The sequence below is a fragment of the Oncorhynchus masou genome, chromosome 28, assembly GCF_036934945.1.
Source record: "Oncorhynchus masou masou isolate Uvic2021 chromosome 28, UVic_Omas_1.1, whole genome shotgun sequence".
Lineage (NCBI taxonomy): Eukaryota > Metazoa > Chordata > Actinopteri > Salmoniformes > Salmonidae > Oncorhynchus > Oncorhynchus masou.
The window spans coordinates 72,177,170-72,199,712 of record NC_088239.1 but is presented as its reverse complement, the minus strand read 5'-3'; the positions used below and the strand labels follow the sequence as shown (position 1 = coordinate 72,199,712).

The 22,543-nt window shown below is 43.5% G+C and overlaps 1 long non-coding RNA gene across 1 annotated transcript; it reads right to left on the bottom strand.

Annotated features, from left to right (window-relative positions):
• Window positions 1–5,379: 5,379 nt before the first annotated feature.
• On the bottom strand, window positions 5,380–6,540 carry LOC135516917 (uncharacterized). Its single transcript, XR_010451982.1, has 3 exons — window positions 6,458–6,540; window positions 6,100–6,216; window positions 5,380–5,824 (listed from the first exon to the last, which is right to left on the bottom strand). It is a non-coding gene; the product is annotated as an uncharacterized LOC135516917 (long non-coding RNA).
• Window positions 6,541–22,543: the final 16,003 nt, after the last annotated feature.

The following is a 22,543-nucleotide window of genomic DNA, read 5'->3' as shown; positions in this document are numbered from 1 at the left end:
ATATAGAGAGCCGTTCCGAACGGACCCAAGGACAAATAGACCCGTTCCATATAGGCCTGGTCGATCCAAACCCGATCCGAGTGATGGAGCCAGCAAAGGATTTTTTAAGCAACTTTAATAAAGTGTGAGAGGAGGGAGAGATCAGAGAGATGTCGCTGTGTCTATGGCAAGACTGGAAAATTGCTGTCTAGCAACGATCCCTAACACCTTGACATTTGACCAGAACGTTGAATAAAATTATATTTTAATGTATTTTACTGGTTGTCCGTGCAGTTGGTCCTTTTGGCGGTAGGAATGTGAGACAGTAGGTCCACAGGAAAGTATAGTTACATCAACTTTTAGAAGCACAGGTATGAATGAATGAATTTGTGTCAAATCACCAATTGGCAACCCATCCCTTATGGGATGAATTGACACATAAACAAACATTACAATAATTCACTATGGTAATTCAAAAATAATTCTTCTTCCGGTGTTCTCTGCATTAAGCATTGCATAAAGAGTAAAAAAAAATCTATACATAACAGTAAAAAAAGTTATCCAAACAATAATTACATCCATAGAGCAGTAAAATAATATACATACATACCTACACACTGTATACAGTTGAAGTCGGAAGTTTACATAGACCTTAGCCAAATACATTTAAACTCAGTTTTTCACAATTCCTGACATTTTATCTTCGTAAAATTAGTGTGGCCGATGTGAAATGGCTAGCTAGTTAGCGGTGGTGCGCGCTAATAGTGTTTCAGTCGGTGACGTCACTCACTCAGAGACCTAGTAGGTGTTCCCCGGCTTTTGTGGAGCGATGGGTAACGATGCTTCGTGAGTGACTATGGTTGATGTGTGCAGAGTGTTCCTGGTTTGAGCCCAGGTTGGGGCGAGGAGAGGGACGGAAGCTATACTGTTACATTAGGTCAGTTAGAATCACCACTTTATTTTAAGACTGTGAAATGTCAGAATAATAGTAGAGAGAATGATTTATTTCAGCTGTTATTTCTTTCATCACATTCCCAGTGGGTCAGAAGTTTACATACACTCAATTAGAATTTGGTAGCATTGCCTTTAAATTGTTTAACTTGGGTCAAACGTTTTGGGTAGCCTTCCACAAGCTTCCCACAATAAGTTGGGTGGATTTTGGATCATTCCTCCTGACAGAGCTGGTGTAACTTAATCAGGTTTTTAGGCCTCCTTGCTTACACACGCTTTTTCAGTTCTGCCCACAAATTGTTTATGGGATTGAGGTCAGGGCTTTGTGATGGCCACTCCAATACCTTGACCTTGTTGTCCTTAAGCCATTTTGCCACAACTTTGGATGTATGCTTGGTGTCATTGTCCATTTGGAAGACCCATTTGCGACCAAGCTTTAACTTCCTGACTGATGTCTTGAGATGTTGCTTCAATATATCCACATAATTTTCTTCCCTCATGATGCCATCTATTATGTGAAGTGCACCAGTCCCTCCTGCAGCAAAGCATCCCCACAACATGATGCTGCCACCCCCATGCTTCGCGGTTGGGATGGTGTTCTTCGGCTTGCAAGCCTCCTCCTTTTTCCTCCAAACATAACAATGGTCATTATGGCCAAACAGTTCTATTTTTGTTTCATCAGACCAGAGCACATTTCTCAAAAAGTACGATCTTTGTCCCATGTGCAGTTGCAAACCGTGGTCTGGCTTTTTTATGTTGGTTTTGGAGCAGTGGCTTCTTCCTTGTTGAGCAACCTTTCAGGTTATGTCGATATAGGACTCGTTTTACTGTGGATATAGATACTTTTGTACCTGTTTCCTCCAACATCTTCACAAGGTCCTTTGCTGTTGTTTTTGGATTGACTTGAACTTTTCACACCAAAGTATGTTCATCACTTGGAGACAGAAGGCATATCCTGACGGCTGCGTGGTCCCATGGTGTTTATACTTGCATACTATTGTTTGTACAGATGAACGTGGTACCTTCAGGCGTTTGGAAATTGCTCCCAAGGATGAACCAGACTTGTGGAGGTCTACAATTTGTGTCTGATTTCTTTTGATTTTCCCATGATGTCAAGCAAAGAGGCACTGAGTTTGAAGGTAGGCCTTGAAATACATCCACAGGTACACCTACAATTGACTCAAATTATGTCAATTAGCCTATCAGAAGCTTCTAAAGCCATGACATAATTTTCTGGAATTTTCCAAGCTATTTGAAGGCACAGTCAAATAAGTGTATGTAAACCTCTGACCCACTGGAATTGTGATACAGTGAATTATAAGTGAAATAATCTGTCTGTAAACAATAGTTGGAAAAATGACTTGTGTCATGCACAAAGTAGATGTCCTAACCTGACAAAACTATAGTTTGTTAACAAGAAATTTGTGGAGTGGTTGAAAAACAAGTTGGCTCCAACCTAATTGTATGTAAACTTCTGACTTCAACTGTTTTTACACATACATATACACATACTGAACATGCATATATCACATATACAGATAAATAAATACAGAAAAGTAGAAAAAAATAAACAGAAGGCATTTGAACCCAGTCTGGAACAAAGAGAAGATTCATAATGGAGACAAGCCTATACACCATCTATATACACACGTGCCATTTACCACATAGAAGATTCATAATGGAGACAAGCTTCTACACCATCTATATACACACGTGCCATTTACCACATAGAAGATTCATAATGGAGACAAGCTTCTACACCATCTATATACACACGTGCCATTTACCACATAGAAGATTCATATGGGAGACAAGCCTCTACACCATCTATATACACACATGCCATTTACCACATAGAAGCTAAATATTTGTACAATTGAATTATAGGTAGCCCTTTTTCTTTTATTCCAGGCTTTATCTAAATATTCCGCAAACGGAAATACACAATGGACAAAAAAATATGTTATCATTCGCCACATTTTTTAAAATGTATTTGAACTTTTATTTAACTAGTCAAGTCAGAGTTTATCTGGTGGGCTTTCTGGAATAAGAGCAAGTGTATATCGTGGTAGAAAGGGCAATAGAGGATCAAATGATTTTCATTCTCTATTTCTTCAAGGTCACAATAGTTACATAGTCTTTCCACTTCCATTTCATCACAATACCGACCTGAGCTCCAAACATGAAATGCTTGTGAGAAAGGAAATATGTTTAACAAATAGTTCTTAAATATAGAGTTTTTGAAATCAAATGTTATTGTATTTCTTCTTTCTGAAAGGTCTGACAAAATAGTTTTGGCTGTTTTTACTTGATTCTTTGACTGTCTTGAATGTGTTTATTAAACTGTGCGGGTCAATCTGACCCATATAACAATGGACTTATTTTTCCCCTCGCAAAGCACCAGGGTTGACTCATCATTCCTATTGGGCTTGTTTGGCTTGTAAACTTTCCTGGACTTGGGGGTGTATTCTGTATTCGCATAGTTTTTTCTGGTAGTGCCATTAGTTTTCCCCTGAAGCACAGCCAGAGCCATGTGAACACGTGCACGAGCTCGCCAAGTATCCATGCGTCTCCTGCATATATTTATATTTTCTGCGCATGTTTCAAGTGATAGAAATCTAACGCACTACCTGCACTTTGAAAGTTGATGTAATTATACATTCCAGTGGATATATTGTCTCTCATTCCTACAGTCAAAAGGACCAACTACACGGACAACCGGAAAAGTACATTCAAATATAATTTCATTCAACATTCTGGCTTGTAAAGTTCATGAGAGAAAATGTTCCTGATTCAAACGATAATTTTGCCCAATGTAGAATTCAATGCAATTCAACCTTGGGTTTCCAGGCAAGTCCATAGACTGATTACAGACTAAGGAAACCAATATGTCACTTTGTAATTTGGGTGAACTATCTCTTTAAAGAACGTTTCATTGCAATCTCTCATTTCCATGCTCAGCCCCCAATGTGAACGAACCTGTTTTGTTAATGTTTAGTTGCTTATTTATTTGAGGACCTTATCTCTTTAAACAAGTTGGCTTAACGGATACAACCTTTTTCCCTGTCAGTCTTTTTTGCTAATGTTTATCAAGAGTGGCAATAATTTCAGAGGTGACTATATGGGATATGTGTGTGATCAACAGTCAACTCAATAGCCTATTGAGCAACTATGGGGATTACCAGTGAGCCTGCCCTGCTGGTTCTGCTTTTGTTAAAGACTCGTTTCCAGTTTCATAGAACTCTAATGTCAGAGAACAAGCATGTGTGAGTGGGCTGGAGAGGGTTACTACTGTTTTCTTTCCAACATGATCCATGCCTGTGCAGTTGGCTAGTCTACTAGTGCTGCCGCCCCGGATGTCATATGGCATTGGTTTGATCCCTGGTCTTGCCACTCATTTTCTGTGCCATACCCTTCTCACCTGTCTACCATACACATTTAGGAACCACTGCTCTAAGAGCCCTCTCAGTAGACTTGGGGGTGATGTTCAGCCCCCATATCGCCAGTCGGGATGTTGGGGCATTTCCCAAAGTGAGGTCAATAACTCTGAGACTATCCTTGAAGGTTCATGATTTTAGAATTTGTCCATAGGTGGCCCATATACTACCCACCACTGCGACCTGTAAGCTCTCGTTGGCTGGCCCTCGCTTCATACTCGTCACCAAACCCACTAGCTCCAGGTCATCTACAAGACCCTGCTAGGTAAAGTCCCCCTTATCTCAGCCCGCTGGTCACCATAGCAGCATCCACCTGTAACACGCGCTCCAGCAGGTATATCTCTCTGGTCACTTTTCTTCCTCTCTCTCTATCTCTCTTCTTCCTTTGGCCGCCTTTCCTTCCAGTTCTCTGCTGCCAATGACTGGAACGAACTACAAGAATCTCGGAAACTGGAAACACTTATCTCCCTCACTAGTTTTAAGCACCAGCTGTCAGAGCAGCTCATAGATTACTGCACCTGTTCCCCTACTGTATTTATTTATTTATTTTGCTCCTTTGCACCCCATTATTTTTTATTTCTACTTTACACATTCTTCCACTGCAAATCTACCATTCCAGTGTTTTACTTGCTATATTGTATTTACTTTGCCACCATGGCCTTTTTTTGCCTTTACCTCCCTTATCTTACCTCATTTGCTCACATCGTATATAGACTTGTTTATACTGTATTATTGACTGTATGTTTGTTTTACTCCATGTGTAACTCTGTGTCGTTGTATGTGTCGAAATGTTTGGCTTTATCTTGGCCAGGTCGCAATTGTAAATGAGAACTTGTTCTCAACTTGCCTACCTGGTTAAATAAAGGTGAAATAAAAAAAAAGACTAAAAATTGTTTTGTTTTTAAATAGCCACTTTTTTGATCAAAGCAATTATCAGGTGATTGTAATGATTTGAGCTCCTCTTCTTACTGCTATACAATGAGCAATGAAACAAACAGAAAAGAGAAATAGCTGAATTTGACTTCAAATTATTTTATTCAGAAAACAAATATATAAAAAAAACTTCTCAACAACTGATAACAAACAAACACCCTCTGTGCATATACACAAGAAAGTTAAAAAATACTTACAAAATCATTTTTGGGATTTAAAATAATAGATTTTACGACTTTTCTATCTACATTATTAATGCAAGTACACAGCAGATTGTGATATGGGTGAACCTTTATGAAGGCAGCTTGCTTCAAATCACATTTGTAACAAATCTATTACCTCAGCGCAAGTGTGCTAAAATCTATTCTGAAGTGAGGCTAAACACAACATAGAAACAGGTAAATAAAGTAAAACAGACTAGTCTATTTTCTATTTTTGTACCAACTCAGCGAAACTCAAGGATGTTAATTATTTTGTTTCTTCTTCCCTGACCTCCTTTTGGCTTCTTCTGTTGCTTCTCTGCTCTGAAATGCAAGTTAGGAATGTTTTACTTTAGGAAAACTATTTTTTATTGCAAGTTTCATTTGAGGAAAAGGTTCATGTGAAAATATTGAACCTTTTTTTCCGACAGCAGTTTTTTTCCTTGCTTGCCATCTGGGTTCAGACATTTTGTCTTACCGTTCCTCATTGTGACATTACAAAGACAAACAAGATGTTTAGTCTCACTTCTGAGGATTTTCTTTCCACACACAATGTGTTAAATATAATTATACATATTTTATACATTTGTAATACTCACATAAGTTCTGTCTTTCCACAAAATACAGTCTTTTGGTACCCCTGTAACTTCTGGGTGTGTTTTATCCTCACAGACTGCATTAGTTTCCCCTACATTGACATTTCTCAGATCCTCCTCCTATTGAACAGAGGATAAGAGATACAGCGCTATCATTAAAACAACAACCAAAACTGAAGGTTATTGTTATTACCAGATTTTCAACATCTGAATCTCCTATTCATTTATCAGGTTTTACATGATCTATATGCAAAATGTGCCTTTTGTACATATGTAATAAAATAATAGGAAGATAATTTCTTTATCAAACACATGAAATAAAGTTACAATGGGAAATATACAAATGAAATAGCCTACTTGCCAGGGGAATGAGCAAGTCCAGCTCCAAAGATTGTGGCACAAAACATGATAAAAGTTGCTGTCCTCATATTTATTTGCAGTGTGTGCTATTGATGAGAGTAGGACAGTTGCTTTTATATGTGTGGGTCATGGTTTCACTTTCCATTTCAAACTCAACGTACATACATATTTCTATTTTCTTCTAAATCCTGCAGGAAAATTAGCAGCAAAACCAACAGGTTTCCCTTAAAAAATGATGCCACCCACATCTGTGGCTGTCCAGTTCAATTCCACTGATTAAGGCAGTCAGAAAGAAGAGGTAGAGCAGCTTAAGACAGCAGCAAAACGAAACATGTTCGACACAATGCTGAACAACATGGCTATATAGAACGTTGAGCACCTGCTCTGTAGTAAATATCTTTCAATTATTGCCATCTCAATCTTGATTATATGCTGCACCCACCTGAAACTGAAATATCTTTACATTGTGGTCCTGTATGACTCAATTGGTAGAGCATGGCACTCTTTTACTCTCGTTTAAAAATGTTTTTACCTTTATTTAACTAGACAGGTCAGCTGAGAACAAATTCTTATTTTCAATGACGGCCTAGGAACAGTGGGTTAACTGCCTTGTTCAGGGGCAGAACAACCTTTCGGTTCTGGGCACACACTGGTAGAATCAACGTTGTTTCCACCTCGTTTCAATTAAATGATGTAGAATCAATGTGGAATAGATGTCTGTGCCTCGTGGGATGTGATATATTCAGAATTATATCAGGTAATATGCAGTCCACAAGAAATCACAACAGATAGCAGATCATTTAAGATGCTAATTGCATAAACAAGTTAAGGAACATAATATTGTGGTTGAGGAACATAATATTGTTCCCCAGCTTCTGTCTCGATCGCAGACTGTCTGGACGTTGCTCTTTTTTCCCAGGTGGTTGGCTGAGTCAACCAAATAGCGTCGCACCCTGTATCCTTCTTCCAAAGAATAAGAAGTTATTCATGGCTGGCTTTTGAAACATGGACATGGTGATTGGACATGATTGACAGCCTAATGTGGGGCGGCAGGTAGCCTAGTGGTTAGAGCGTTGAACTAGTAACCCCCAGTGGGATGTATGACAATTTACTCTGAGAGACACATATTTTAGTCATTAAAAGTGAAGAATGATTGACCTACAATCAAACGTTATTCAAAGAACTTGTTGGAATATAGTAACATGTTTATTCATGACAAATGTGAAACGTTACACGCACAAACGCACACTGCACACATACGCGAATGCACACGCACACAGACACACAGTGGGTATGGCAACTGACTGATTCTGAGTGAATGACTCATCAGGATCCAAACATACAGTGGCTTGCGAAAGTATCCACCCCCCTTGGCATTTTTTTTCTTTTGTTGCCTTACAACCTGGAATTAAAAATAGATTTTTGGGGAGGTGTTTGTATCATTTGATTTACACAACATGCCTTGCACTTTGAAGATGCAAAATGTTTTTTATTATGAAACAAACAAGAAATGAGACAAACAAAAAAAACTTGAGCGTGCATAGCTATTCATCTCCCCCAAAATCAGTACTTTGTAGAGCCACCTTTTGCAGCAATTACAGCTGCAAGTCTCTTGGGGTATGTCTCTATAAGCTTAGCACATCTAGCCACTTGTCACGCCCTGACAATAGAGATCCTTTTTATTCTCTATGTTTGGTTAGGTCAGGGTGTGACTCGGGTGGGAAAGTCTATGTTTTCTATTTCTTCGTTTTGGCCGTGTGTGTGTGTGTGTGTGTGTGTGTGTGTGTGTGTGTGTGTGTGTGTGTGTGTGTGTGTGTGTGTGTGTGTGTGTGTGTGTGTGTGTGTGTGTGTGTGTGTGTGTGTGTGTGTGTGTGTGTGTGTGTGTGTGGTTCCCAATCAGAGGAAGCTGTCTATCGTTGTCTCTGATTGGGGATCACATATAAGTTGTCATTTTCCTTTTGGGTCTTTTATGTATCTCAAGAGGCCTCCGTATTCAGAAAGTACCTACTCTGGGTCGCAAAGAGGCGGATTTCTGAAAAAAGTGGTGTGAGATCCTCAATAAAGCCTCCTTGGACCTTACGGTTCTTGTCACTGAACACACTGTTAAGTTCTGAACAAAAAATTTAAATTCAAACAGACTTACTAGAAAAAGCTCAAACCAAGTGTATTCACCCACTGGGTCATATAGCTGCAAAGACAAGCACATATATTTATAACCTCCTCCTAGGTGGGGTCAACTCCTTACACATCTAGACAGCCAATATATCTCTGTTGCTAGGCAGGACCTTAATTGGTTCCCCTCACTGGTGTAGTCATGACCCTGCCAGATGCTAGAACCTTGGTGGGTGTGAAAGTGTATGTGTGTGAGATAGGACTGTAGTAGGAGGGTCGTTGTGGTGGGCCCCTCTGGCCCCCTTCACAGAGTTTTCTTCTCACTTCATCTGTTGACTTGACCTAGAGCTGAATTCCTCGCTCCTCGAGGATCCGAGGCCATCCGAGCTCCCTTGAGAATCATCGAAGACGGGTGAGTCGGATACACCGGAACCTATGCAACTGGGAAGAGCTAGATTATTGCCTAGGGAACGTTCACGCAGGCTAAGCTCCAACAGTCATCTGTATTGTGTTGCTGTAGGGCATTACATAGCCACCTGCCCAGTGAAGAGACCTGAATCCTTAGTACACTGGTGAGCCTAACTGGGAAACTCTATTTCCCATTACCCAAACTCTTTTTTATGTGATCTTGCTGTGGGGAGGCCAGTCTAAGTCTCGCCGGGTGCTCATTAACTCTGGGGCTGATGAGAGTTTCATTGACGCAACCCTGTTACCGGAACTAAGTATCCCTACTCAACTCCTCTCCGTTTCCAAGGACGCTAGGGCACTGGACGGCCACTATTGGAAGAGTCAGGCACAGCACAGTTTCCATTAATATGTGGGTATCTGGAAACCACAGTGAGTCAATACAGCTTCTCCTCACTGAGTCTCCTCACATCCCTGTTGTTTTGGGATTTTCTTGGCTCCAGAAGCACAACCCCGATATTGACTGGACCACGGGTTCAATCCTGGGTTGGAGCCTGTTCTGCCATCCACATTTCCTGAAGGCGGCGCAGCCTTCCCCAGAATGTCTGCCTCCAGGGTTGAGTACGGCCTCGGATCTCTCTGCCGTTCCCGCAGAGTACCATGACCTCCTGGAGGTTTTCAGCAAGGCTCGTGCTACCTCCCGTCGATTGTGCTATTGACCTCCTCCCGGGCACCACACCGCCTCGAGGCCAGCTATATATCCTGTCTGGTCCTGAGACCAAGGCCACGGAGGAGTACATCAAGGACTCTTACGATCAAAAACGTTACCCTCCACCACTCCTCTCCTCGGCTTTCAAACCTCTCTAGGGGGCTACCATCTTTTCCAATCTGGACCTTTGGAATGCCTACCACCTTGTGCGGATACGCGAAGGAGAAAGGTGGAAGGCGGCTTTCAACACTGCCAGTGGACACTATGAGTACCTGATCATGCCGTTTGGACTCACGAACGCGCCCGCTGTCTTCCAGGCCCTGGTCAACCATGTGCTCCGGGACATGTTGAATCATTTTGTTTTTGTCTACCTTAACGACATCCTGGTTTTCGCTCGTTCTGCCCAGGAACACATTCACCATGTTCGACAGGTCTTTCAGCGCCTCCTGGAAAATCAGTTGTTTGTAAAATCTGAGAAGTGCGAGTTCCACTATCTCCTTTCTGGGATACATCATCGCTGAAGGGAATGTTCAGATGGATCCAGAAAAGGTGAGAGCGGTGGTGGATTGGCCCCCGCCCAAGTCCAGGGTGCAGCTACAATGGTTTCTGGGGTTTTCTAATGTCTACTGCTGTTTCATTCGGGGCTACAGCAACCTAGCGGCCCCCCTCTCTGCACTCACATCTCCCAAGGTACCGTTCACATGGTCTCCAGCCTTGGACAAGGCTTTTGGGGATCTAAAGCAGTGATTCATTACTGCCCCCATCCTCATCCATGCGGACCCAACTCGTCAGTTTGTGGTTGAGGTTGATGCTTCCGACGTGGGAGTAGGGGCCGTCCTTTCCCAGCGATCCGTCCAGGACCAAAAGCTTCATCCCTGTGCCTTCTTGTCCCATTGTCTCAACCCTGCAGAGAGGAACTATGATGTTGGGAACCGGGAACTCCTAGTGGTTAAGATGGCTCTGGAGGAGTGGAGGCACTGGCTGGAAGGGGCAAAACATTCATTTTTGGTATGGACGAACCATAAGAATCTAGAATACCTCCGCACTGCTAAGCGCCTCAACCCAAGGCAAACTCGTTGGACTCTGTTATTTACCAGGTTCAATTTCACCATCTCCTATCGCCCAGGGTCCAAAAACGTTAAGCCAGACTCTCTCTCCTGTCTGTATAGTTCCACTGCCACTCCCTCTGAATCTGAGACCATCCTAAGACCATCCTCCGCTTCATGTTTGGTGGCTTCGGTTGTTTGGAGGTATTGAGGCTCCGCAAGGCACAATGTTTCCAGCCGGATCCTTGGGTGGGGGTGGGGGGCTAACCAGATGTTCGTCCATGATTTGTATGGTAGCAACACCATTCTGACATTGGTGGATAGGTTTTCCAAAGCCGCCCATTTCATCCCTCTTCCCAAGTTACCTTCAACCAAGGAGATGGCCCAGCTCATGGTGCAGCACGTCTTCCAAATCCATGGACTCTCGGTCGACATGGTCTCTGATCTGGGTCCTCAGTTCTCGTCCCGATTCTGGAAGGCATTCTGCATCCTTATCGGGTCGTCGGCCAGTCTGTCCTCTGGGTTTCATCCCCAATCCAACGGCCAGTTGGAGCGAGCCAATCAAGACATGGAGATGACACTTCCGTGTCTCGTTGCTAGTAACCCCACCACCAGGAGCCAGCAACTGGTCTGGATGAAATATGCTAGGAACACTCTTCCTTGCTCGGTTACTGGCCTCTCCCCGAGGTCAGCCAGCGTACATGATGAGACGCCTCCTGAGGGTTTGACCACGGGACAGGGTTTTCCAGTACCTGGTTGACTGGGAGGGTTATGGCCCGGAAGAGATATGCTAGGTTTACCGCTAAAGACATCCTGGACCCGGCCCTCATCACTGACTTTCACCGTCAGCACTCCGGTCAGCCAGGTATGTGCCCAGGTAGGACCCAGGTGGCGCCCCTAGAGGGGGGTACTGTCACACCCTGATCTGTTCCACCTGTCTTTGTGATTGTCTCCACCCACCTCCAGGTAACACCAGTTTTCCCCATTAGTCCCTGGGTATTTATTCCGGTGTTCCCTGTGTGTCTGTTGCCAGTTCGTCTTGTCTTGTCAAGTCAACCAGCGTGTTTTTCTGTGGTCCTGCTTTTTCTTATCTCTCTTTTGCTAGTCCTCCCGGTTTTGACCCTTGCCTGACTTGACTCTGAACCTGCCTGCCTGACCATACTGCCTGCCTTGACCTCGAGCCTGCTGGCCAATCTGTACCTAATGGACTCTGACTTTATTTATGATCTTTTGCCTGTCCACGACCATTCTCTTGCCTGCCCCTTGGATTATAATAAATATCAGAGACTTGAACCATCTGCCTCCCATGTCTGCATCTGGGTCTCGCCCTGTGCAGCTGTCACCATCATTACGCGCATCAGTGCTCATTGGACTCACCTGGACTTCTTCACCTTGTTGATTTCCCCATCTATATCTGTCTGTTCCTCTGTTGGTTCCCCGTGTCAGCATTAATGTTGTTATGTTTTCATGTCCTGACACTGTCCTGTCCTGTTTCATGTTCGTTGTTAATTAAATGTTCACTCCTTGTATTTGTTTCTCGTCTACCAGTGTCGATCCTTACAGGCCTGTTCGGCCCTCCTTTTCCTATAGTCCACAATCATCTCCTATGATGAAACTTGCTCTCATGAGGACAACCACAGGAAAGGAAGACCCAGAGTTACCTCTGCTGCAAAGGATAAGTTCATTAGAATAATACACCTCAGATTGCAGCCCAAATAAATGTTTCACAGAGTTCAAATAACAGAAATATCAACATCAACTTTTCAGAGGAGACTGTGTGAATCAGGCCTTCATGGTCGAATTGCTGCAAAGAAACCTCTACTAAAGGACACCAATAATAATAAGAGAATTGCTTGGGACAAGAAACATGAGCAATGGAAATCTGTCCTTTGGTCTGATGAGTCCAAATTCGATGAATTTGGTTCCAATTGCTGTGTCTTTGTGAGACGCAGAGTAGGTAAGCTGATGATCTCCGCATGTATGATTCCCATGCTGAAGCATGGAGGGGGGGGTGTGATGGTTTGGGTATGCTTTTCTGATGAGACTGGCAGTGATTTATTTAGAATTCAAGGCACACTTAACCAGCATGGCTACCACAGTATTCTACAGCGATATGCAAACCCATCTGGTTTGCTTTTAGTGGGACTATCATTTGTTTTTCAACAGAACAATGACCCAACACATCCAGGCTGTGTAAGAGCTATTTGACCAAGAAGGAGAGTGATGGAGTGCTGCATCAGATGACCTGGCCTCCACAATCACCTGACCGCAACCCAATTGAGATGGTTTGGGATGAGTTGGACCGCAGAGTGAAGGAAAATCAGCCAACAAGTGCTCAGCATATGTGGGAACACCTTCAATACTGTTGGAAAAGCATTCCAGGTGAAGCTGGTTGAGAGAATGCCAAGAGTGTGCAAAGCTGTCATCAAGACAAAGGTTGGCTACTTTGAAGAGTCTCAAATATAAAATATATTTAGTTTTGTTTAACACTTTTGTTTACTACATGATTTCATGTGTTATTTAATAGTTTTCATGTGTTCACTATTATTCTACAATGTAGAAAATAGTAAAAATAAAGAAAAACCCTTGAATGAGTATTTCACGCCCTGGCCATAGAGAGGCTTTTATTCTCTATCTTGGTTAGGGTGGGCATTCTAGTTTCTTTATTTCTATGTTGGTGTGGTTACCAATCAGTTGCAGTCTATCGTTGTCTCTGATTGGGGATCAAATATAAGTTGTCCTTTTTCATTTGGGTTTGTGGGTAGTTGTTTTCTGTTTAGTGTCTGCACCTTACAGAACTGTTTCGTTTGGTTCAACTTTGTTATTTTGTTGCGGTGTTCAGTTTTATTAAAAATCATGAACACCTACCACGCTGCACCTTGGTCTCCTTCTTCAACCCACGAGAGCCGTTACACCAAAAAAGGACCAAGTAGCATGTTCAAGAGGAGCAGGGATCCTGGGCCCGAGTAAAAGAGTGGAGGACATCCTGGACCTGGGAGGAGGTTATGTTAGGGGACAAGACCCTGCCATGTAAACAGGTGGAAACAGCGAAAGAGGAACGGCGACAATACGTGGGGACACGGCTAGCACGGAAACCCGAGAGGCAGCTCCAAAAAGATTGGGGGGGCACACGAGGAGAGTGGCAGAGTCAAGGTTCAGACCTGAGCCCAACTCCTCGTGCTTACCGTGGGGAGCGTGTGACTGGTCAGGTACCATGTTATGCAGTAGCCCGGTGCATTCTATTCCAGCTCCCCGCATTGGCCGGGCTAGAGTGGGCATCCAGCCAGGACAGATGGTGCCGGCTCAGCACTCCTGACCTCCAGTACGCCTCCTTGGACCATGATATCCTGCGCCGGCTCTGCGCACTGTGTCTCCAGTGCATCTGAACAGCCCAATGCGTCCTGTGTCAGCACCCCGTATTTGCAGGGCAAAAATAAACATTCAGCCAGGACGGGTTGTGCCAGCTCTACGCTCCAGACCTCCAGTGCGCCTCCACAGTCCAGTACGTCCTGTGCCTCCTCCTCGCACTCGCCCTGAGGTGCGTGTATTCAGCCCGGTGCCACCTGTACTGGTCCCACGCATTAGACCTCCAGTACGCCTCCACAGTCCAGTACGTCCTGTGCCTCCTCTACGCACTCACCCTGAGGTGCGTGTCATCAGCCTGGTGCCACCGGTACCGGTCCCACGCATCAAGCTTCCAGTGTGCCTCCACAGTCCAGAGCTTCTGGCGACCGTTCCCAGTCCAGAGCTTCCGACGACAGTTCCCAGTCCAGAGCTTCCGGCGACAGTTCCCAGTCCGGAGCTTCCGGCGACAGTTCCCAGTCCGGAGCTTCCGGCGACAGTTCCCAGTCCGGAGCTTCCGGCGACTGTTCCCAGTCCGGAGCTTCCGGCGACGTTTCACAGTCCGGAACCTCCAACGACGGGCCACAGTCCGGAACCTCCAACGACGGGCCACAGTCCGGAACCTCCAACGATGGGCCACACTCCGGAACCTCCAACGACGGTCCCCAGTCCGGAGCCTCCAGCAACAGTCCCCAGTTCGGAGCCGGTCCCCAGTCTGGAACCGGTCCACAGTTCGGAGCCGGTGCCCAGTTCGGAGCCGGTCCCCAGTCTAGAGCCTCCAGCGACGGTCCCCAGTCCGCGGCCTGCAGCGATGGTACCCAGTCCGGGGCCTCCGGCGATGATCTGCGGCCATGCACTAAGACCGCCACCAAAGTGGAGGGATCTGCGGGTGGAGAGGGTCTACGTCCCACACCAGAGCCGCCGCCATGAAGAGATGCCCACCCGGACCCTCCCTTTTAGAGTCAGGTTTTGCGGCCAGAGTCCGCACCTTTGGGCGGGGGTACTGTCACGCCCTAGCCATAGAGAGGCTTTTATTCTCTATCTTGGTTCGGCCAGGGTGTGACTAGGGTGGGCATTCTAGTTTCTTTATTTCTATGTTGTTGTGGTTCCCAATCAGAGGCAGCTGTCTATCGTTGTCTCTGATTGGAGATCACATATAAGTTGTCCTTTTTCGTTTGGGTTTTGTGGGTAGTTGTTTTCTGTTTAGTGTCTGCACATAACAGAACTGTTTCATTTGGTTCAACTTTGTTATTTTGTTGCGGTGTTCAGTTTTATTAAAAATCATGAACACCTACCACGCTGCACCTTGGTCTCCTTCTTCAACCCACGAGAGCCTTTACAGAGTAGGTGTGTCCAAACTTTTGACTGGTACTGTACATTTATTATACATGTAAAGTAATCAGTAGGTTTTAGTACGATAACATGAATAAGTGTATTTCAAGCTAGGATCCAACAACACGAATCAGGAACTGACAACAACTAAGACAGAGATCAATGAGGTCATAGAGAGCGTGAGAACCGCAATGATTCCAGAACCTTTTAAAGTTTTGGAAGAAGATCCCAATTCCATAATAACTTACAAAAGACGAGAATAAGCAAACTGAGGAGAGATACCATGGACTACCGCAATGACAGGGTATACCCTTGGAGGTTTAACGCACCATCGCAGCGCTATGGAAAAGTCTGTTTCAAGGAGAAACCATCTTTCCCCTCTGGCTCCAACACTTCCAAATTCCAATCTAGTTTCTAAACATGTCTTTCACCCGGAAGGAGAGCGACACAGCCCTGGAGCGCGGTCAAAAGATGTACAGAGATGAGGTAGTCATTCGAAAATCATGTTAAACACTATAATTGTACACAGAGTGAGTCCATTCTGATTATTATGTGATTTGTAAAGCACATTTTTACACCTGAACTTATTTAGGCTAGCCATAACAAAGGGGTTGAAATCTAATTGACTCAAGACATTTAATCTTTTCCTTTTTATTAATTTGTAAACATTTTGAAAAACATAATTGCACTTTGACATTATGGGGTATAGTGTGTAGGCCAGTTACAACAAATCTCAATTTTCAATTCAGGTTGTAACACAAGAAAACATGGAAAAAGTCCAGTGGTGCGAATACTTTCTGAAGGCAATGTGCATACCTTCTGAAAGAGGCCATTTCATCTCTTCTGCCTCGGAGCTGGCCTGTTGCCCGCATCCGTAGGCCAAACCCCTGTGATTACAAATGTCCGCAAGCGGCACATCCACTATTTTATAGGGATTATAGGTATTTTTAGACATCTGAAACCAACAGGATGAATGTGTCACACTAACACAAGAATGACTAACAATACATAGCAAACCTAATGTAAACTAGGCTAATAGTCAGCCTACAAGAATACATAGTTTTATTGGGAAATTAGTCAGTATTCAAGCAAGTCGGCTAACCAAGTGTTATGGCACATTAGCTAACTTAAACTATATCAACTAGGCTATATCATGGACAAATAAATACATACACATATGTTCAAAGAAAACACTATTTAACTATACAGTATCTCTATTTGAGCAAAAATAAATCGTTTTAATCACAAGAAAATCCTAACAATTCCGGTAAAGAGCGCCACAGTCAGGCAGAAAAATGTGAACGTTCTATCATAAAGTGAGAACAATTAGTTTGCCTGGCTGATATGGCTGCTACTTTTAAATACTATACCAGTAAATTAATAGGTGACCTTTACTGCTGTAAACATGTCTCCAATATAATCGCATAGTTTACACAGGCCCACCGAGAACTTTAGACAAATACATCTCCGTGTGAAAAGGCGTCCCATGGTCTGTTTGTCAATGAACTCAATGTACTCCAAACACTGGGGCAACCAGATGATCCCAATAATTTAGGTACCCTGGTAAACGATGCACCCCACTGATATGTTATTTTGCGAACTGACTGAGACTCGTTGTTGTTTCCCTGTTTACTACTCAAATACATTTGACATATTAAGTAAAATGCGAAAATGAACTGCAATTCACTGGTCTCCAATATATTAGCATAACGGGGCTACACATAACCACGGCGGCCACATTGTATAATTAGAGTATTTTCTTCATATTAATGTGTCTCAATCCGAAATGCCTAGCTCTGCCCACTGAGGCGTGGTATACGGAGCGCTCTTCGAAATAAGCGCTTGTTTATTTTTCCAACGGATCGAGTTACAGTATCTCACCGCCAGGATCCGGTACCTCTCGTGGCATGACAAATAATTGTAACTGTTTTCAATGTAAACAAGTATAATAAAAGCAATTAGAGTTAATTCAAATGGACTCTGTAATTCTCCTACACCGTAAATAACGTAATGTGAAAACGTGCCTAAAACTTGATTCGGGTTGGGCCGGACCGGGATAAGCCTATGGTTTGCCCAACATTGTAGCCTATAAAGACCAACGCTGCTCCTCTCTGTTATTATCAATGCACAGTCACTTTAATAACTCTACCTACATGTACATATTACCTAAAAAAATCCGAATAATACAGCAGGAGTCGTGCTATAAATTAGCCACAGAGTATCAATAGTTTATTTAATTTCTTTTAAATAGCCTAGCTGTTGATTGTGTGTAGCCCAATCACAAGCCATGCCTACAGCCGGGAACTCAGAGGCAAATATGTGAACACGATGCAGCCAAAACTGTATTTTCGCAATAATTCAAATACAATAGCAGGGAAACACGGGTTGGAAAGCAAACGGATCCTGCTGAAAAGAGAACATTAATATATATGCAGGCTACCAATTTAGAAATAGGTATATTGAACGAAAAGCATTGTAACAGAGAGACAAGCTTTTGGCGTGAGCGCATCGGCCGTCACTGGTGGGTACGCTGGACTCGTCTTTATTTTTCCCAACGCAGTTAAGCCAAAATCACGTCAGGTTATTCAGAGAGAAGTTCTACTACGGTCCCATTGGCTAGCTAGCGTTGTCTCACTCACAGACGATCAGTGCAGAGACGGTGACCTTCCAAGGTAGGGATGGAATGTGTAATTTAACACGGCTAGCTTAGTTAGGGTTCCTGGTTCGCGCGAGGGGACGGTCTAAAGTTATACTGTTACATAAAAATGTCTCAGAACTCTGCTGAATTCCCTAAATTGAAGGTAAGCTAAATTACTAGCTCGGTATTGGAAGTTGTTATATTATAATGTGTAGTCTATCAGGTAAAAGCATATGCTTATTATTCATGATTTCTCAAATATTAATTGGCTAATCATTCAGTCGAAATATATATATTTTTTTTAACCTTTATATAGACCAACGCTAATCTGATTGAATCAAGCCCTAGAATGTTCAGTTTGAGTTTTTAGAGTTTTTTCCCCTCTGTTTGCATAGATTTTGTCCATAGATCCTGTTGCGTTATTCACTCAGAATCAGTCAGTTGCCAGAACCACTTCATTACCTTGGGCCCCTAGGGGCTGTGTGTGTGTGTAACGTTTCACATTTGGCATTAATAAACATGTTTCTATATTTCATCCAATTCTTTTAATTACTTTTAATTGTAGGTCAATCATTCTTCACTTTTGATGACAAAAATATGTGGCTCACAAGATAAAGATATGGTGGAACAGGAAAATGTCAACCCTAAATGTACCATCATCAAGCAGCTTAGGGAAGAGATCCTCCGGCTATTAGCTCAGCAAAAAAAAAGAAAGGATAACCTGCTTTCTAAGTATGCCGACCTTGCTGTAACCCACGCAAACCCAATCTCTGTTTTAAATGCCCCCATATCAAAGACGTCGATGAGTCGGGTGGCGTTGATCTGTCCCAATCCGATAAACAGATGTTAAGCTCAACCTACCAACCCCAGGAGTCAGCACTGATCCTGGTGTATACCAACAGCCGGCGGCCGCCCAATGGCACCCTCCCCCACTGCCACCGCAGTTCAGCAGGTCGCTTCCCCATCAGAGTCCATCACGACCACTATCATTGTGGGCAGCTCGATGGTGAGAGATTTTGGCATGCCTATGATCTGTGGACCGACCAAGGTCCACTGTCATCCAGGGGCATGTGTCCATGACATCAACTCCCTCCTGCCCACCGTTCTGGCCAACTACTCCAATATTGACACCGTCACTCACGTAGGTTTAAACAACCTTCATTTTAGGCGATCTGAGGAACTGTAAACAAGTACAGGGAAGGAAATAATTATCTCTGGCCCACTCCCGTGCTACCGAACTCTTTGCCCTGATCGAGTACCTGAAGAAATGTTGCAAAGACAGGAATGTCTCTTTTTGTGACAACTTTGATTTGCTGTGAGAGCAACCAGCACTTTTTAAAAGTAAGCTCCTCTTACAGGTGTGATAACTAGCTGGAACAGCCTCAAGAACACGTAGGACGGTGTGGAACAGCCTCAGGAACACGTAGGACGGTGTGGAACAGCCTCAAGAACACGCAGGACGGTGTGGAACAGCCTCAAGAACACGCAGGACGGTGTGGAACAGCCTCAAGAACACGTAGGACGGTGTGGAACAGCCTCAAGAACACGCAGGACGGTGTGGAACAGCCTCAAGAACACGCAGGACGGTGTGGAACAGCCTCAAGAACATGTAGGACGGTGTGGAACAGCCTCAAGAACACGTAGGCAAGAGCAAATCTGGAGTGCAACCACCACTGAAAATATATGCCAGTTTAATCCTTTCAGACCAATGAAAAAGAAAGAGGCATTCTTGGGTTTTTGTAAAAGTACTTAAAATGCCTTCAGACTGGCCTACCTTTGCGAGCGTTTTTTTCTTCTTAATATCGGCTAGGCAGGGTGTGACTATTACGGAGCTCTGTGAATCTGGCTGAAAATTCTGACGGAAACATCTGTCAACATGCAGACAGGTAAGTTAGTTAAACGTCAATGTGAATGGGTCCTGTGTCATCATCACCCTTGCAAACATCTCTACCAGGATTCCTCAGAAATGCAAAACAAGCAGAAGCAAAAAAAAGAGTTAAGTATGTGTTGCTGACTTCGTCTCTCTACTGGTTAGTTAGTACTGGTTATGCATTACGAATGGAGGCTTCTAAGGCCCAGGCCACACATGCAGGGGGCTGGGACATCAGCAGGAAATGGCATGTTCTCTCTCTCTCTCTCTTTTTTCCCTTTTTCTCACAGGGGTGTTGTACAGTCAGTCAATTACGTTGGAAATGTACCTTTTCTTCCCATTTCTGGCAGGCTTCAGAGATCCATCATCCGAGAAATTAACAGGGCCGGTCCAATTTCCTGTCTCGTCTCCTTTGAGTCGGCTAAACTGTTGCGCACTATTAAGAAAATTAGTCAGTTTATTTGGGGTTTATTGTGCGTTAAGTACCTGAGAACTAACAGTCAGCCAAACATAGAGACGCACACAGACCGATACACAAACACTTCCATGTGTGCATGTATGTACACAAACGCACACACACTCCTATACACAATGCACATTTGTGCAAGCACACACAGACACCATACAGAGGGATCAGCATTTGGCTTAGTATACCAAATCAAACATGGTTAGAATGAACCTAGATAATGTGTGCATGGTTGAAGTGATGACGCATCTAGAGTGTAAAAGGGAAAGTGGCACTCAGTAGTGACAGGGTTTCCAGGATTATTTCCAGCAACATTGCAAATAGTTTAGAGACTGAGGGACAGGGTCTGGTACTTTTCCAGTTCTCCCTGTCAGAATAAGCAACAGAGGACTTGGAAAGCATATCAACTCCTGTAGAAATGGCAATAGCCTGTGAATAGCCTAATTTATGTTCCTTTAACTCCGCTTTCTAGTAAGTTTATACAAACGGTCATCTCCTACCATTCTGATAGACTGGAGACTCAGAAAACATGGTTGTAACCTTAATAAATTTGGTTGTTATTCCATCAGTTACCTCGAGGTAGATGCCCCAGGCATCACACTCATTGAATATGGCACTTTTAAATGTTATCGCAATCACTAGTAAAACCTTTCCCGTGAATGACCTTACTGAGTGCAAAGTTGACTGCATGTTTCTCACTGAAACATGGCTGTCGTCAGACCATAGTGCCGCTCTTACTGAAGCCCCCTCCCCCTACAGCTTTTCATACTCTACCAGAAAAGGGGTGGGGGGCCAGCCTGTATTTTTACTTATGCTCTCAGCTGTATGGACATTGTTTGGCGACTTTGGGTTTAGGACCTATTTAACCGGTCGAGTTGTCACCGTTGAACATAACTCACGAAAACACGTGGCGTTCCACAAGGTTCGATTTTGGGTCTGGTACGGTTCAGTTTATATGTTAACCCTTTGGCAGTGTTAGGATTTTAGCTTCACAAATAAATGACTGTTCTTGTGATTTAAATACTTGGATGGCTAACAACCTCCTCCAGATAAATCAAGACAAGACCAAGGTACTTATTGTGGGAGCCACACCACTGAGAATCTAGCTGCACATTTTCATTCACGGGAAATGAAGATACCAGATAAAAACTCATGGTGTTATTTTAGATTCTGAACTTAATTTCAAATCACACATTAGGAACGTGACCAAAACAGCTTTTTACCACAATTTTGCACCCCAAAACATGTCAAGACAATTTAAAAGCATATGCACCCAGTAGTTCCCTCAGGCAACAGGCCTTCTAACTATCCCAAAGCCCAGGACCAATAGGCAGCCTTTAGTTATGCCCCCAGGCTCTGGAATAGCCTGTCAGAGTACCCGAGGGGGGCCAAAACTGTGGACATGAGATGTAACAATTTCAGCAGTTTAGTCATTCAGTGTGTCATATTTAATTAGACAAGTCAGTTAAAAACAAATTGTTATGTACAATGACAGCCTATCCCGGGTTAGTTGTGCACCACCCTATGGGCCTCCCAACCACAGCCGGATGTGATACAGCCTGGATTTGAACCAGGGACTGTAGTGACACCTCTTGCACCGAGATGCCTTAGGCCACTGCACCACTGGGGAGCTTTTGTTTTTTTCCAGTAAAGCATATCCGGTTGCAGTCCATGTCTGAAATGTGCTGTATAAATACAGCTTGATTTGATAATCACATATCTGAACACAACCAATAAGATTGGATTTGACTTGGAACAAAGCTTTTGCACTTAAAATGCCAGGATTGTGGGTTTGATTACCAGGACCACCCATACTTACATGTATGCGTGACTAAGTCAATTTGGATAAAAGTCTGCTAAAGGGCATATTTTATAATCTCACCACAAAACTATAAAAAAGTTCTTATCCATACCATTTCAATGGCCATTAGAGGCTGTCAACCAATGATTAAAGCACTGGCATGGTAATGACTGCTTGCACTAAAATGGAGCAAAGGTGAAAGTAGACAGAAAACTGTTTAAAAAAAGAAAAGGGTAGGATAAGAAAATATTTTTTCAATTGGAATTGGTGAACCCCAGTACACTGCACAGTTAACACTTATCTGTTGTGGAAAGAATTAATGGATGATTCATGTTATACTGAGAAAAAAACCAGACGACTCAAAAC